The following is an 18766-nucleotide window of genomic DNA, read 5'->3' as shown; positions in this document are numbered from 1 at the left end:
AATTAAATCACTTTGGAGGATCCTGAACTTGGTTTTTCTCTAAATTGTCACTGTGTTTGCATGAGTTTTGGGGGGCAGGTGTGCATGGAAGGGATGTGTTAAATTAACAGGGGTCCCTGTGCTCCTCCAGGCAGAGTTTGGGTGAGTTTCCAGTCAAGGAACTGGAAGAGCATCGCAGGATTGGCCTGGCCAAGGTGCCTTGGGTGGGGAACATGGAATGGTCACACAGATATTTGAGGATGAGGAGTGAGGGTGATCTGCTGTTCTGGAGTGGTTCCTGTGGGAAACATTTCAGGCAACTTGGGGATAAATCAGGTGAATTAAGGGTGCAATGAGAAGGGATACATGCCTTTCACACCTTGGGGTCATCACCACTGCCAGAAATTTGGTGTTTATACAGCCTGGAAATGAAGCCCAGGGTGAGGTGTGTCCTCCACTCCTCTCATTCCAGAGGGGTAAATCCCTCAAATCCCTAAACCCCCAATGCTCCAATAATTAACATGCTGAGATAATTCAGTCTGGGCACCTCTGCTTTTCCTCTTTCTCATCTCTGTTCCCTCAGAGGTTTCTTTTATACCCCAAACACTTGTCCAGGCCCTTCAGGATGCACAAGAGTCTGGGTGAGAAGTGGCTGATATCAGATGGAACAGACCTATGGCTTTAACTTTACAACATTTCTATTATTAAATAAGTCTCTCTCATAAATATGAAAAGCTACTCAAAGAGGATATTCTAAATCTCCTGAAATACTCGGTAACGAAAGAACAGACCTCAGTGAGGCTGAAAACAAATTTGTCATAAAATTTGATACAAAGGAGCACTTTGAACAAAAAAAATCCATTTCAGCTCAGAATTTCAAGCTCTTAAAAATGTCCAATAATTTTAAGTCTTCCAAATCTGTTTTTTTTGCTGCTTGATACCTCCTCAGAGTCTGCAAGGAGGACCACAGCCATCCTGGGCTCTGTGAGTGCTGCAGAATAAACAACTCTGCAGACACGGCCAAGCCTACGAGTCACTTGTGTCACTTGTGGTTTTCCATAAAATCGTGGCCCATTCCTTTGGAAATTTTGTTTTAAACGCTGTTGCAAACATCAGTGGTACCAATCAAGCCCAAAATCAATAGATGGCCCATTAAACATCATAAATACCTATGGAAAAGCTTTTCCCTTCCCAGCAAATCAAATTCCCATTTTCCATTCAGAAAATTTGTGTGTTGTTTTTTTTTGAAGTCGCCTGTGCTGGATGGTGTTCAAACATCAATACATTTTTATCACAGGTTTTGGGGTAGGGGATTTTTTATTTTATTTTATTTTATTTTACATCTGAAAGTTAAAAGCCTAATGGGATCGCTGCACAGAGAGGGAATAGTTCCCAGGGAGGAAGTAATATATGATAAAAAGAAGGGTGTTTGATTTCAAAGACTTCTAACAGAAAGTTTCAGAAAGCCATGAATAGAAAACACTTACACTAATACTGCCAGCCTACATTATGTATATCAAATAAAAATAGGAGGGGGAGAAAAAGGTTCTTTTTTTAGCTCTTGGGGGAAATTAAAATAACATTCTTGTACAGGGGAATATGCAATGGAAGTGAAGGCTTTGTTTATGTTTCAGGCAAGGCAGGGAAAGGATTTTTGACTTTGCTGGAGCAAATCAAGCTGGATGCATTTCAATGCCCGAGCCTGACCATTGCAGTGATCCTTGTGCTGGCCTTTATCCTGGTGCTGGAATTATTCCTGAGCAATTCCTCAGTGGAATCAGTCCCCACACTGATTGCACTGATGGCCATCACCAGGGCATCAGACTAAACTCAGACATTAACTAACCCCCTTTTCATAATCTCAAAACGTGTTTCGTTTCTTCTCACTCCTTCATTTCCTTGTTTGATGTGAAGTTTTCCAGAGTGTTTTTTTCTTTGGTTGAATTCCTAATTATTTTCCCCCTAGAGACAGGATTGCATCCATCATCCTGAGAACATTTTGTGTCAGTTCCCTGTCCCAGTTCCATAAATACGTGTGAGTTCATAAACCTTTCAAAAGGCCAAGTTTGCTCCGAAAAGAAGAAAAATTTTTAAGGCATGATGAAAGTGAAAAAATAAGAGCTGTTTGCATGGGCCATGTGAGGTTTATGGGAGCTTCAGGCAGCTACTGGAACCCCTGGAAATGTAAAATGGAGCTCTCAGTGCTCCTGCTTGATGGTCCAAGGAGAAACACTTGGACCTTCTGGACACCAAACAAAGATTTCGTCCCTGTGGAAACTTCCCGCAAGGAAAATCCACTTCTGCATTCAACCAGCAGAAGTTGTGCAAACCTTGGCCTGGACTGGGATGTGAGCTTGGAGAGAAGCTTTAAATCCCACTCGTTGAACTTTTCAGAACTTCATTTCTTTCTCTTTTCCCTTTCTCAGCCTCGTTTCTGAGCAGGTCTGGCCCAAGCCAAACCCCACCGGGAGGTTTTCCTCCCTCAGGACACGGGGGATGTTCAGAGAAGTTCTGGAGCCACCATCCCTGGAAATGCCCAAAAAACACGTGGATATGGACCTGGAGGACACAATTTAGTGGTGGTGCTGAGCTGAGGGGTGGATTTGAGGATTTTAGAGGTCTTTCCCAGCCTTAATGATTCTACTGAGCAGCATCAGCCACCACAGGCATAATGAGGAAGAAAAAAGGAAAAGAAAATTTCTGTATCCCAGAAATCAGGATTTATCCCTCATTCCATTGAGGGACGTGGCAGGACAGTCATTTCATTGCATCCCACATACCCACCCTACCAAAGTGAATTAAATACATGAATTTAAATACTGAATTAAAATCCATGAGATTGCTTTCCTGCTCCGATGTGCTGCTGACAATGTTTGGCTGCTATTTTTGTGTTGGGAGCGTTTGAAGAGGGACTTTTATCCACGTGAATATGGGTATTCATCATGTAAATGAATGTATTTATTCTGTAAAGGCTCACCCTGTCTCTGCTCCACTCCTGCAGTTACTTGATAGGAATGTGACAAGAGGAAATTGAATATAAAGTCTACTGGACAGCCAATAAATCAGGCTTATATCTTTCTCTCTACCTCAGACAGGAAGGAACCCAGCTATTTTTAAATCTCTGGCCCATAGAACCAGCCAGAGCTGGTTCTCCTGTTAAAAAACGGGGAGGGAAAAAGAAAAAAAGAGAGAAAAGAAAAATTAGCAAGATTTTCAAAGCCCTATGATGTGTTTACCTGGCCACGTAGCTCCGAGGGCATTGCCTCCCCTTCCCAGGAGGGCACAACATCCCGGCCAAAAACCCTCTGCAGGACCAATGTCAGACCCAACACTGGGCACATTCATCAGCCCCAGCCGAGAGTTGGATAAAACAGAGAGCAATTAAAAAAAACACTTTTCAGAGCCCTGGCAGCACACAGAGCAGTGCTGGAGCCACCGTGTCCAGCTGTGACAGATGTTGTGTGCCAGGCAGGGCTTTCCAGGGCATCCCTGAGCCGGGTACTCACACCATGACCTGGGGCAGGAGGGATTCATTCCAGGCAATTCCCCAGCTCGAATCTTTCCTAATTAACCTTTTCATTTGTCTTCCTTTAACAAGCCAGTTGCTGCTGATGAGGAGATGAGGGATTCTTAAGTTTCCTGGAGTTAAATTAACTATTCCTGAACTCAGATTATATTGCCCTCAAGGCTGCTAATTTGAAAAATGCTGTTGGATATAATTTTTTTTGTAGTTTATTTTTTTTTTTCCTCAGTGTTCTTGATAGGGATCCAAGTGCTAATAAGGAGCTAAGTTACATTTCTTGGTAAGATTTCTTAATTGCCCACATTGGCTGAAATTTGAACGGTTCAGAGATTTCTGTTGATTGTGTTGAATATTATTACATGGAAATCCCTTCAGGATAACTGCAGCTTTTGGAGTATCCATTGCATCATCTTTCTAACGTTGTTCAAACCCAGTGCTATAATAATTCTGTGGATTGGAAGGAAATTAAGTGTGTCCACAAAGCTGTGGCTCTCCAGTAGGGACTGCACTGTCCTGGGATCATGGAATGGTTTGGGTTGGAAAGGATTTAAAGCTCATCCAGTGCCACCCCTGCCATGGGCAGGGACACCTTCCACTGTCCCAGGCTGCTCCAAGCCCTGTCCAACCTGGCCTTGGACATTCCAGGGATCCAAGGGCAGCCCCAGCTTCTCTGGGAATCTGTGCCAGGGCCTCCCCACCCTCACAGGGAAGAATTTATTCCCAATATCCCATCTAACAAAATGGGATTTTGCCCCTATTTGCTCTATCACCTGGATGAAGCTTCACAATATTTGCAAGGAAATATTCCCCACTATGTCATTGAAGCCATGCAGAAAGCTCCAATATTTTAGGAGGGTGTGGGAGAGTTTCCTTTACCCCTGAGCTCAGAATCAAAGAGCTCAAGATTAAACAGGGGCTCTCTGATTTCTCTGTGCAAGAACACCACACCATTAGAATTTAGTGAAATTCTAAATGAAAGAGGGGAAATTTCAGATGCCTGGAAGGAATTCTTCACTTTGAGGGTGGTGAGGCACAGGGTGCCCAGAGAAGCTGTGGCTGCTCCTGGACCCCTGGAATGTCCAAGGCCAGGCTGGACAGGGCTTGGAGCACCCTGGGATAGTGGAAGGTGTCCTTGCCATGGCAGGGCTGGGATGAAATGGGCTTTAAGGTCCTTCCAATTGGACCATTCCATGATGATTCTACAATAGGATTTTCCAAGCAGGCAGCAGCAGTGGGACACATCCCCAGATGCTCATCCCAAGACAATTCTTCACGGGAATCAGGCAGGACACGGGGTCAGCCCCATCCCTACGGCTGCAGAGCCTCAGCAGTACCTGCTCCTGCCATCGGAGCTCATTTAAAACATCCCTTTTTCCACACATGCCCCAAAAAAAAAAAACACCCCAGCCTTCAGACAGCTCATCCGTTACCCCAGTCACCAGCAGCTCCAGAGGCCATTTGTTCCCTTTGAAAAATGGGGTCTCTGAAGGGACAATATTCTCCCCGAGCCGCAGCTCTCAGTGTCTCATTAATCAGCTCATTAAGAGCTCGGTGGGGCTGATGCAGAAGATAAGACACGTCAAGGAGCTGCCCCTGACAGGAGGAGCAGGACAGCCCTGGCCAGGCTGATTGGACTCAGCTGGACTTCTCTCTCCATCCCCAGCTCCTCCAGGAATTCCCACCTATGTCTTTATTTTCCCTGGTCGCTTTTAGGCCACTCTCACTCCGGTCACAGTGAGAGTTCTCATTGTGTTTTTATTCTTTTTTCAAGAAACTCATCATTCTCTTCCTCACTCGTTAGACTTGGTGCACTCCCGTTGCAAATCCAAACCCTCCCTCCACCAAGGAAATGTGTTTCTCGTTTTGCCAGTGTCAGACTTCTCAGAAGTAATTTCTGTATAAACTTTCCACCCTTCTTCTCCTGCTGTTTTCTGTCTTGTGTTCAAAAGGCCTTTAAAAGCGTGTCGATTTTCTCTTCCCTTCTGTGGCACAACAATCTTTTTTAGCAAGTCTCACAAACATCTCTGCTGAAGATGCAAATATTAATCCAGTGCTGCTGGCTGATTTTTTATTTCTTGTTGGGCAGGCACCAGGAGTTACAACCCACAAAGCCTCCCAGATCAATGTAACCATTAAAAATACATGATGGATTTAAAAAATCTCATTTATTCTCTATTTACACGTCCTTGGTTATTGTCAGTATTTCCTAAATTGAGGGAGAATGGCACAAAACTGATGCTGAAAGGAGATTTTACAGGCACCAAATGTGGGTTAATGAGCTATTTAAAGGCCTCAGGAATTTTGTTCCTGTATTATTTGCTGGGGTTTCTCAAGATGAAAATCACAAGAACAGGAATGATTTTGCCACTCAGTTAAGAAAAGTTTTTCACCTTTCTGAACTCTGCTACCAACTGTGGCTGTGGCTGGATCTTTTAATCTCCTTATCCTTCACTTTACACTCCAACAATAAACTTGGGACTTTGTCACTGCTGTGACAAGAAGCAGGTTTGAGGTTTCAAAATGTGAAAATGGTCTCTTTTTTTGTTCGTTCTGCTAAATTTTGGGTAAAAAAGAAACTTTTCAAGTGGGGAGCAGAGAGTTGCTGGCTCCTCTCGTTATCCAGGGCATTTCCAATCCATCCTCCTGCACTGGGACTTGGCAATTCCCAGCCCCTGCTCTGTCCTGCAGGTGATGCTGCCACATGAGTGTCACCTCTGTGCAGCACAATTTTGCTCTGAAAATGTCAACAGGTTCTCACAAAGTGAAAATTCCTTAAAAACGGTTCCATCCTGACCCTGCAGCCTTCCTGCCACAATCCTGACTCCCATTGCTGGAGTGGAGGCAGGACCAGAGCTCACATAATGCCCAGCTTTGTTTTTCCTGGTTTATTCTTGCTCTCGGTGACTCCGGTGTTCCCCAGGGTTTATTCCCTCCTGTCTCCTGGATATCTCTCTCTCTCTTTTCACATTAATTTTTCACTTCTCTGCGCTGTTCCTGGTGGGGTGGATGAGATCATGGGGCTGGCAGTGTTGTTTTTGGACAGGCTCTCACCTTATCAGATGGGAGCAGAGTATCCCCTCTCCTTGGCAAAGCTGAATTCTGCTTTTTGTGGGAGCTCTATTCCCAAAAACTCCATCAATTGAGCAGATTTGTGTGTTTGTTTATCGACCTGAGCATCTGTTTGGTGAGAAATTGTGGTGATGAGCCCCCTCTCCCCAGGGCTGGGCTGGGCACTGATGAGTTTTCCTGCCCCAAGCCCCCCTGGGAAGCAGCTCCAACACATTTTGGGAGCCTGGGAAGAGGGGAAGGAAAGCTGCCAGTCCCAAGAGTGGCTGTGATGTGACAGCACCTGCAGGGAGATGTTTTTCTGTCTCTGCTTGGCCATTCACAAATGCTGTGAGTTAGAGTCAGCCACACAAACAAGGGGGAAGGGCTTTTATTTTTTTTTTTTTTCGCCCCATTTGTTCAGAATTGGAAAAGTGAAGAAATCCTTTCCTGACTCTGAGGGTAATGCTGGCTGTGCTGCTGTTCCCACATAAATGGGAGAACACACCATACAACCCTGTGACTTCTTCAAGTGAGGGTTTTCTAAAGAAGGAGAATCAAATTATTCCCCCCTCCCTTTGCCTGAAAAAAGATCACAACCCTCCAACTGGGGCAGCATTTCAGCTCCCAGTGCAGCTCCCTGAAGGATGAAAGGGTCTAGAGCAAGTGATAATCTAATTTATTAACACCAGGGCTGAGAAAACAGGGAGGAGAGAAGAAAGGGAAATGAAGGAGAAAATAAAAGGTGAAAACCATTAAAAAAAAAAAAAAAAAAAAAAAAAAAAAAAAAAAAAAGTGCTCTTGTACTGAACTTCTCAAATCCTTCTGGCAGCAGGTCCCACCTTGATGGCTGAACTCAACTTCCAAGCCCACTTTTAAATGCCACAAGCTGACCCTTGGTTTGGGATCCCCAGAGACCTGCAGGCAGAAAAAACAGCCTTTAATGTAACAAACCCCCTCAAATTTCTGTGTCTTAATGAGTCAGAATGGCAAGAGCCGACTCGATCCTGTGGATTTTATCCCAGTTAGCAAAGAAAACCTTTGTCAGATGAGGAGGTTTTGTGGTGTTCCTGAAGACAGACAAGCCCAGAGTTCACCTGACACTCAGGAGAGGCAGAGCTGATTTAGGAGGAACAAAATGTCTGGGGATGAGCCAGGCAAACCCTTAATCACCTGCCTTCACCTCTGACTGGCATCCCACCAAAACATCCAACATTCAAAACATTCCCTTGTTTTTCTTTTTGCGCTTTATTTTTTTTTTCCTTTTCAATTTCTTCACTTCTAAGTCCCAACCAAGATGAGAAGAGCCCAGAGCAGCGTCAGAGAGACAACAGCTCACTCTTCACCAGGAACAGGGGGAGAAGAAAATCAGAGCATATTTTCAAACCAGATGAACCAGTTCCCAATATTTATCTTCTGTGATGCACCAGTTTCATTTTTCTGAGTGAATGGCTCATTCTCTCTTCAAAACCCACTCGCCAGAAAGAAGATGGATTAAATCCAAGAGAAGAGGACATCCCCAGAGCCTGGATTTGATCAGTGGATGAACTGTCAGAGATTGAGGAAAGTAGAGGATGATTTTTAGTCAGAGTTAGAGAAAAAGAGGGGAAAAAAACAGAGAAAGTTTAAGACAGGATTGACTTAAAGATCACTTGAAGTGGTTGATTGTGCCTGTGTAAAATTCCCTCCAGTCATTTTCTGCACAATCTGCACCTTTTGAAGAAAAACCTAAAACTTTCTCCCGAAGGTGGATGATTTGGTTTCCACATCAGAGCCTGTAAAATGTGAATCCCACAGCACCTGGTGCAGGATCAGGGACCCCTGAGCTGATTGTTCCACCTTGGTGATGACTGCAGCTCTGCAGAGGAGAGGGAGGGCACAGCTACTCCAGGTAGTAAATCTATTAAAGTCCATGAGATAGCAACCAAGGGAATCTGATTTTTTTCTCTGTTGTGCTGTTTTCTCAAAGCATTCATGATCTTTAATTACCTTTTCCATTTAGGAATGGAGGAGGAGAGGTGGGCACTGACCCTCCAGCTGCTGGCAGCACCTCCAGACCCCTCTGCCCCAAGCTTTGGGCACTCAGGAGCAGCACAAGGAACAGAATAAAGGGATTTACTCCTTTAGATAATTTAGTGTGTGTGAGAAGAGAGACATCAGCTCTGAGTGTGAGGTCAGGGGGGCAGGAGAAGACCCTGTGGGGTGGCTGGAGGGGAAGGGGGGACACAGACCTCACTCTCACCCTCTCAGTCAGACAGAGGAGCAGCTCTCAGAGCTCCCTGCTGCAGGTTCAGAAGCCAAAGGGGCTGGATCCCGAGCTGATTTATCCACCCTCACTCCCTCAGGCACCAGAAGATCCCAAATCCCTTGTGGGGACAGAACAGGGCTCTGTTCTACCCGGTGTCACCATAAGAGGGATCCTCTCGCCTGTCCCTGGAGGCTCGCCTGACATTTCATTTGGGAGCCAAGCAGCACAAAGCCTTTGCGAGTTGAGTGAAAGTGCAATTACACAACGCTTTGAAGTGCCCTGTTAATCCTCTCCTCCCCTCGGGGCTGAGAGCGGTGACAGCCACGGAGCTTCACCCAAAATCTTGGCTCTGGCTCAGAGAGAAGGTGCTGGAGGAGCTGCTGCCTCAGGATAACACTGTGCTCATGGACTGAGAGTGGACAAAAAGCCCTTTAAAAATAATAATAATAATAGTAGTAATAATAATAATAATAATAATAATAATAGTAATAATAATAATAATAAGTCCTTTGGAGCCCTGGGCACTGAGAATTTCAGGCTTTCTGTGCTGACAGGCACTGACCCCCAAGCAAACACTGCACTGGACCTGAGGCCGTGGAAAAGGCTTTCAAAATTGAATGATAGAACTGGGGTTATGAGTGTGTAGTTAGAATGGAATGGAATGGAATGGAATGGAATGGAATAGAATAGAATAGAATAGAATAGAATAGAATAGAATAGAATAGAATAGAATAGAATAGAATAGAATAGAATAGAATAGAATAGAATAGTGTGTGATATCACAGGGTGGAAAACTTAAGATTTTAAGGTTTTAGAATATAGTAATTTATATATAAAGCAAGATGGAGGTTTTAAGGCAGAAGTCAGTCCTTCTTTTTCACCTTCTTCTTCATGAGTATGGGTGGTGTTTTGTAATTGGGTAGAAAAGTCCTCATTTCGGGCCACAGGTGGTTGGTTATTGAGTTAAAAGTAAAAATAATTTAGGTGTCATTTCTTAATTGGACAGTTTATCCTTAAAAGGCCTTGTAAAGGGATAGATATGGCTCAATTTTTACTTTATTAGCTGGAAGTGCTGTAAAACTCACAGCTTGTGAGACTGTAATGTAGATGAGAATTAATAAACATCTGAGTGCGAACACAAAATACCATCTCGAGCATTTAATCCCAACTCTGGCTGAAAAAGAAGATGAAAGCAACACTTTGCTTCTACCATGAGTGAGGAGGAGGAAGCCCAGAGAAGGAGGAGAAACCCCAGCAGTGATGAGGAGCCCAGTGGGTGCAGCAGCCCCAGGACTGGTGATGTTTGTGGAGCCCATCTCAGCTCCTGGCATGAACCCACAGCAGGCTGGGATGGGAATGAGCTCTCCACACTATTCTAGGACACACCAGTGCAGCTCCCAGGACGCTCTGAAGAAAAATAAAGCCACGTGAGGCTGGTGTGGACCAAACCCTGAGCTGAGACTTTCCCTCCTGCCTTCCACCAGCTCCCTCTTGGAGCTCAGGGATGCAGAAACAGCAGCAAACCATGAGGCTCCCGGAGGGCCTGGGCAGGGCTGTTTGTCCTGAGCTATTTACTCAGCCCTTAATGCTCCTGATGTCAGCCTGGAGACATGTTAATAACCCAATTAAACTGTTCACCCAGCTATGGCAAATCCCAGTGCTCGGGGAAGGCCGGCCTGGTTTGCTTTGCAATTTTTAGGGCTCATCACAACACGCAAAGGCCACGTCCCCGTGGCTGACATGTAGGGCCAGCTCGGCCCCAGAGGGCTCTTCTGCAGGGGTGAGGGGGTGAAGTGCTAAAATCTGAAGTTGGATGGATGTGTAAATACCACCAGTGGTTCTTGGCCGTGTCCCCACCCCAGTCAGGAGTGTCAGAGTCCAGGGCATCCCTCTGGGCACCCTGGAAGGTCACAGACCTCAGTAGAGAGGCCTGGGACCTGAGAAGGAGGGTCTGGGGTCTGTGCAGGGGGGTTTGCCTGGCACAGAGCCCAGGAGGACACAGGCTTTGATTTTGGTCCATGTGAAAAACTTCCAGCACAGAGAAGAATGGCAAGTCACAAATGTGTGAAAGACAGTGGTGTAACTAATCAGCGTGTAGAAAGTTTTGTAGTTTTGGGTTTTTAGAATGTAGGTGCAAGGGGAGAAGATGGAGGAATTAGGGTGGAACCCTGAGTTCTTCTTCTTCTCCCTTGGCATCCATCTTCTGCAGTGACGTGGGCACAAGGGAGTTTGATACAATTGGGTCAAAGTAGAAGTGACCCTTCTAGTATAGATTATAGGCATTGGTATGAAATGGTAAATAATAGCCACATAGTTATCTGAATAAAAGTAGAGTGACTTCTCATCACAAGAGGAGTCCCATCGTGTCCGAGCTGCTGTGAACACCTTGGCTGGACACAGAGAATTGTAAGAGAAGAATTAATAAACAACACGAGAAACCAAGAAAACCAAGACCTTGAGGCTCCACTTCATTCTCGTGCCGAGCACAGACCCAAAGCCTTCAGAGAGCAGAGAGAGCAGAGGGCAGAAAAAAACCCCACTCGAACCACCAGGCTGAAATCTGGGGTGAGAAAAACCAAAACCCAAGAAGGAGGACGGGGACATTCAAGGCCGTGTTTGGGACGTGCTCAGAGGTGACAAACACCAATTTACCCTTGGTAAGTGGGCTGCAAAGAGCTGAATTTCTGTGGAAAAGGCACCACCTGGATGGCAGGAGGATGTCCACAGGTGGGGAAGGTGCACAACGGGGCTCTGGGAGGCAGCAGGGCCAGGGCTCAGGGCTGCCTGGACTTGCCTGTGCAGGGCTGTGGTGACTGTGCCTCTGCTTTCCTCAGGAAGGCAGGAATGTTTTCCTGCCCCACTGGGAGGCTCCAGCCATTCCTGTCCACCAAGGGATGACAGAAACTCTGTGTTTGATGGAAAAGATCAGCTGTTAATGTCCCTCTGGATGTGAGCAGCCTGCAGAGCGCAGGTGTGGATGTGTCCACATATCCCCCCACACAATGGATCCAGGTTTGTATCTCAGTGGATCAACCACAAATATTTGAATATTGTGGTTTGTATTTCCTTCAGCTTGATCCAACTTCCTTCTGATCAAAATCCGTGAGCTCAGAATGCCCTTAATACTGTCTCTTGAACTGTGAATTTAATACAAACTCCTACAGGAATAAAGAAACTGAAATTTGTGTTACGAGGTCCCACTAGAAGAAAAAAAACCTCCCCTCCCAAGAGTCCTTAAGCTTGGATTTAACTGTGGGCAGGTTTACTGCCAGCTGGGATTCCCAGAGCTGAAAAACACATCCACAAAGCTGAAATTCACCCATTTAACTCAAGAGCTGTTCCAAACTGGGACCAGCTTAAGCCTGTGCTTAAATATTTTCTTGAATCTAAGGCTGTATTAGTGGAAAAGTCATTGTTCCGTAGTAGATTTTTATAGGCCTGTGATGACTTTGGGGTAGTTTTAATATTCTCAATGGTTTTTTTCTTTGGATGGCTTCCTCCACTCATCATTAATATCTGGCGTCAACTGTCTTTCTTTCTCATCCATTCCCAGAGACAAGGAAAAATTTTCCCTTCTTTCCACAGATGTATTTATGTTCCCCATGGAAATTCCTCCCTGTGATATATGAACTATTTTCAGAGAAGTTTAGCAAAGCCTAAATCACAAAGGGGAAGAAAAACCTCCTCGGCTTGAGTTCACGAGGGGAAAAGTTGGGATTGCAGTGACCTGTAGTGTGAATTTTTTCTCGAGTTTAATTGTTATTTCCATTGAAACCCCTCATATCCTCAGCCATAAATAACACTCCTGAATAATCCTCAAATTTTTTTGTCCCTATATCTGCCTCCCATAAAATTAGGGGGGAATATTTAGGATCTGCCAAGATGACGAAGTGTCCTTTATGGTGGCCGAATGAAAGGAAGAATATGACTTTGGGAGAGAGCAACATGCTTTTCTTCAGCGTAGGATTTCCTCCACAGAGACATCATCACAGACTGTCAGAAGCTGGGCAGCTCTCCAAAGGTTAGATTCAGGGCCAAAACTTACAATTTTTGCTCTGCACAGGGCCAGTTCTGTCTCGGAGATTTTAAAGGCTGTCTGACCACAGCTGTGAAATTCGGAGCTCGCGGATCGCGCCGTTATCTCGCCAGCCTGGGACAGTTCCCATCCAGGCCATTCCTGGGGAACTGGCTGGGAATTGATTGTAAAACGAGTTGGGAATTGGTTATAAAACGAGTTGGGAATTGGCTGTAAAATGTGGATGGCACAAGGGACAGAGGGCAGTGCTGGGAGATGACTCTGCTGCAGCCACCATGGGAAAGCTCAGCTCCACATCCCTCTGCCTCCCTCCCTCCTCTCCTGCACCAAACCACCCCAAACCCACTTCCTCCACAGCCTCCCTTCCCCTTGCAGAGCTGAGTGTGGGCCCTCAGCTGGGTCACCTCGCTGCTGTTGGGGTGCTGTTGTGTGAGGCAGGGCTGCTGGACTTTGTGTGGGAGCTGTGTGGAGGCACAGGAAGGAGTGTGGGCTTGGATATTTCTCATGCGGAGCTTCCGTGGCCCATCAGGTCATCCTCTGTGTTGGACACCACTCAGGGCTCAGCTCCCACGCCTGCCTAAGCCAGGGGGAGCTGTGCAGAGAGGCCAGGCTGTGCTCAGCCCACCCAGGAGAGATGCTCTGCTCCCAGAAGCCAAAGACTCCCTCGTTAGCTGAGGGTGTAGCTGCCCTGGACAGAAGGTGGGTGATTCACCTTCAATCCCACAGCATTCCTCAAGAACAGAGGGAATCCCCTGGAGAGACAACCCTCACTGTGAAGAGCTCCATGTCCACGTCCCTGTGCCACAGCCACAGAATCCATATGGGACTCTGGGCAGCCACAACCTTGGATTTGTATCCCAGTGGACACAAAGCAATCCAGGGAGAGCCTGAGCCTGGGAAAGGTCTGCAGAGCCCAGCCCAGCTCTCTGGTGGTCGCCCTTTGGGCCACAGCAGAGCTGCTGGTCTTACCCAGGCTGGGGCAAAGGCAGCCAGGATTTATGGGCTCCCAGGGCTTCTCCAAGGCCCCAAAAGGAACACACAGGAACCCCCAGCTCATCGGCTCACTGATCCTGCCCAGCCTTAGGAAATCAGAGGAGATGGATTTTCCCTCAGACATCATAACTGCAGTAGAGTTTGGGAGGCAAGCACAGAGCCCCTGGCTCTGAGCCAAGGGAGTAAGCCTGGGATAGGTTTTCTTTCAAGAATTCCAACTCATTCATGTACTTTCTTAATGATCCAAAGTCTTCGAGGAGTTGCCTTTCAGCTTCAGTTCCCTTTCAATATTTGTCATGTGTGTCAAAGCTGATTCTTCACATTTCCTCTGTAGTTTTAACGTTCTCAAGGAGAAACTTCATTCCTTCGACATTTGAAAGATATCTTTTCCCCCCCTATTGATTTCTTTTTTTAATGGAAGAAAAGAAGATCCTTTTTTAAGCAATTAAGGGTAAGAACAGAGGGGAGTGTGTCTCATTTGGAGATGCTAACAAAGAAATCTTAACAAATTAGACTGGAAGAGGCCATGGAGTCACTAATTCCTCACATTATTTGGATGGACAAGCAACAATCTACAAGAAGTGACCATTTGTCCAGCATTTTTGAGTTCCTGGAAACCCTGAGAGAAGCCCTCCACCAGCTGGCCCTGCTGAGGAGCAGGAGTGGGAATGGAATCCTCCCTCCACCCAGCTCTTCTCACAACCTTTGGAAATCCAAGGAAAGGCCAAAAGGTCTCTGCTGAGCCACCAGGGTGGAGTGTGACGAGTCCTGTCTTGATGAAAGGCTCGACAAGAGCGAGGCAGAGAGAGCCTTGGGAGGCCAACCCAACAAAGCTTGGTAGTGCCTGCCCAGGCAAAGCCTGAGTGCTGCAAATTAAACACTCAGCAAAGCTTGGCTGAGCCCTGAGAGACACAACACACTCCAGACACCCCCTCCTGCTCCCCAGGGACTCACACCAGAATCCTGGAGCTTCCACAGCCAAGAGCCCTCTGGAGAGACAGGAGAGCACCTGGGGTTTCTGGATTTGAGATGGGGGTTTCTGGATTTGGGATGGAGGTTTTTGTTTTCCCCAGCAACGGAAATCAAGTGTGGGCACAAGAAGAATTAGATGAGGAGACTTCAAAGGGCTGAATCACAGCTCAGTCTGCTCTCGGGCTGGCTCTGCTCAGCCTCAAGCCTTTATCAGGCAAGTTTGGCTACGTGATTGCATTTCACACTCTCAACACAATTATTTTCCTAATTGTCTATAAACTGCGCCTACAGCTTTTTGCCACTTGCTTGTGCCAACAGCTGACCTGCTGATGCTCAAGCGAAGTCAAATATCTCTGAAATTAGCTAAGAAAATAAAACTGGGCAATCAAAGGCTTCAAGACAGGCAGCAGAGCAGTGCAGAGCAGCAGCTGAGTGCCCTGTTTCAAGTTTTAGCTTGGTCTGCTACTATTTACCCTCATTAAATCCAGAGTCGTCTGGCTTCATTTGGTTTGCCAGAAATTTGCTTTAGGATAATTTAGATCACAGTCACCAGGCTTTTCCCCCACCACCACCTTTTTAGGACAGAGGATAATAATAGAGGATTTTTTTTTTTCCATGAAAGCATATGCAATTTCCTCTCTAACCATCCAAAACAAATAATCAGGAGATTTCCCCGTGTTTACAATGGGTCTTTCTACTGACCTTCTCCCGCAAAGCACTTTAGGAGAAATCAGTGAAAAATACTCCATGAGAAGTGGGTCACAATTGCTGTTATTGTTACTCAGAAATTATGTAGCGTCTAATCTGAAAGCAGACACAACAACTGAGGGCTTCTCTTTGCCCTTTTCATAACAAACCAATTCTACTTAACAGTAAGCACAGTTAAATGGGGATAAATCTGGTTTGCACAGAGAGACGTTGCATGTTTATTAAAAAATCTTTGTGTTTAGTGTTTAGACCAGTTCCAAATCTGAGCTGTAGCAATGGAGAAAAACTTTTCTCTTGGCATGGTTGAGTCACTGTGACTGACTCTTGGCTCTGCCACTCTTTTTGAACAACCATAATTACATCAGTTTCAAACTGCCTACATGAGCCTCAATTTGGAGCAAGGCAAAGATGGGCAAAATTGAGGGTAATTCTTTCAGATGTCGTGGGCAAAGGGATTTATTCAGCCCCTAATGTGAGGAGTTTTGACAGATTTTTTTAAAAAAAATCTTTTACCTCAGTTTTTGGAAGAAGTGCTGGGGCTGCTTTAAGTCACATCACTGGAATTTGGGAGTTCTTGCTGTGAATCCTCAGTACAAGGAAAGCAGGGATGCCTCACCTGCACTGCCATGAACAGGCTGTAAGCAACATAAAACATCCTTTTGGGTGAGTGCAGAGAGAACAGTTTAGGGCAAAATTGCATTTTCTGCAAGTGGAATTCCTCCTCCCCTAATTCCCTAAACCACAGATTTTATCCAGCTCCTCCACACATAACCAAAGAGTGATTTCACCAAAGATTGAACATCAGGTGTTTGGGAGTTTCAGCCCTCTGAGGTGTTTTGTGTCAGATTTGGCAGATTCTGGAGATGATTTTGATGGCCAGCTCAGGGCAGGGATTGAGTTGTTGTGTGATGAGTGTTGATGGAGGTGAGCCTGTGCAAAGTGCCCTGCCCAGTTTTGCATGAGTAAGGACAGAAAGAGATCCCTGAGAAACAGAATCCTCACCTTGGAGCTTTAGTGTTTGTGGATGTGATTATAAAATATCCCTCGGTGCATGCCAGGAGCTGTGGGTCCGTGCTGTCCCCAGGAGTCAGATCCCTGTGATGGAAATGAGGGAGTGTTTCTGCTGAGCTCAAAAAACACAGTTTGAGGCTCTTGTTCCCGTGATGTGGCTGATCCTGAGTGCCTGATCCTCCAGGGACCTCCAGGGGGGTCTCACTCCTGTGGAGCTGTTATGAGACAGGGACCAAAAGGAGAGAGATCACAGGATCATGGAATGGGTTGGGTTGGAAGGGACATAAAAATCATCTCCTTCCACCCCTGCCATGGGCAGGGACACCTTCACTGTCCCAGGCTGCTCCAAGCCCCATCCAGCCTGGCCTTGGAAATTCCAGGGATCCAGGGGCAGCTACAGCTTCTCTGGGCGTCTATTCCAGGGCCTCACAAAGAATTTCATCCTCATATCCAATCTAAGCCTATTCTTTTCCATTGTGAAGCCATTCCCCCTTGTCCTGTCACTCCAGTTCCTGATGAAGAATCCCACTCCAGCATCCTTGTAATCTTTTCAGACACTGGAAGCTGCTGTGAGATCTCCACACAGTTTTCTCTTCTCCAGGCTGAGCAGTCCCAGCTTTCTCAGCCTGTCTTCATAGAGGAGGTGCTTTGTCCTCTTATCAACTGTGTGGCCTGATCTGGACTCTTTCCAATATCTCCATGTCCTTATTGTGGGGCCACCAGAACAGGATTCCAGGTGGGGTGTCACAAGAGCAGAGCAGAGGAGCAGAATTCCCCTCCCCTGACCTGTTCTCAGATTGTTTTTCAGGTGGAACAGGGCAGGGCAGCAGCGGACCTCTCCTACATTTAATTTTCTGCAGGACCACCACGACCACCAGACCCAACCCTGCACAGCTCAGGAGCACAGAGAGAGGCACAACAAGGAATGAGAGAAAGCAGAGGTGAGGAAACACAACTTTTCCTGGTTTATCTGTTTACCTTTAGGGAGGTGGATGCTTTCTGGTGTTGTCATCCCTTCTCGTTGTGTTTCTGCTGTGCTGGTGGACGGGTGTAGCAGCAGCTGGGACACGTGGCAGGACAACAGCAGCTTTTGCAAGGGATGAAGAGCTCCTTACACACTGTGAGATCCCAAATCCATCACATGGAGCCTAATGAGGGGGCTGAGCCAGGCCAAATACAACTGTTTAACAGTTTACTTTAACCATCCAATGAGAGTGAAACAACTTTAAAAGGATTCATGCTGCCAACAATCTTTTCCTCCTTTTTTTTTTTTTATTTTTTTTTTCTCTTCCCCTCCTTGCATGGCATTTGTTAGAAATCAGGATTTTCCTTAACTAAATGTCTTGTGGTCTCCTTAGCTTTGTTTCTTAACAGGGTTGTCTTTATGTTAGTTTTCTTTGGCTTCCCAATAGAAGAGTAACAGATTTCTTTTGAAGTTTTTATTGATGAATGAGCTCCTATAAATAACTCTCTGTGGCAGCAGCTTGATCTCAGAGTTTACTCTAGAATAATAGTAGCAATGGGAATGGAGGAAATTTATGGCAGCATGACATGAAATAGTTTAATGGGCTTCATACTGTTTAACTTAATCTTTACAGATGTAAAAACAGAAATACAATTATTTTAACAACTATTATTACATATTGCTCTTCGAAGGAAAACAGAAACTCAGTAAGCAATTGGAGGTAGATAGGGAAGAATTAAGGGGTCCAGCTCACCGTGGATTTGGGAATTACGGGGTTGGGGCAGTGGATTTGCAGAGCCTCATCTGGAGAGCTCTGGGAGGTGTGAGGTGGGTGGGCAGGATGGGTCTGCAGGTGGGATTTGGCACCAGCATGGGAAGCTGAGTCACAGGATGGAGGTGCTGGAAGCTGCTCAAACCAGGGGAAGTGGTGGAGCTCTGTCTTTGGAAAGAAAAGAAATCAACTCTGTGCTTTGCTCCATGTCCCTTTATTCCACCTGTGTGCCTGGGCAGGAGCTGATCCCAATCCCACCAAAGGGGCTATTTGGACACACCCCTTGTGCCCTGCAGCCCCTTGAGGGGCACAGCTGGAATCTCCCCACTCTAGGAGCAGAAACACTCCACTCACACCAACCAAAGGATGGAGGGAGGTGATAAAAGATAAAATTTTTATCACCTGATAAAGGAGAATTTAACTCTTTATCACATGCCTGCTCATCTTCCCACCATGGGTTTGCTCAGGTCTCTAAGGCAACGTCACTTGAGGCAAAGGTGACCCTGACGTGCCTC

The sequence above is a fragment of the Zosterops lateralis genome (assembly GCF_965231275.1).
Source record: "Zosterops lateralis genome assembly, chromosome: 12".
In the NCBI taxonomy this organism is placed as follows: Eukaryota; Metazoa; Chordata; class Aves; order Passeriformes; family Zosteropidae; genus Zosterops; species Zosterops lateralis.
Note: the sequence above shows the minus strand (reverse complement) of the source record.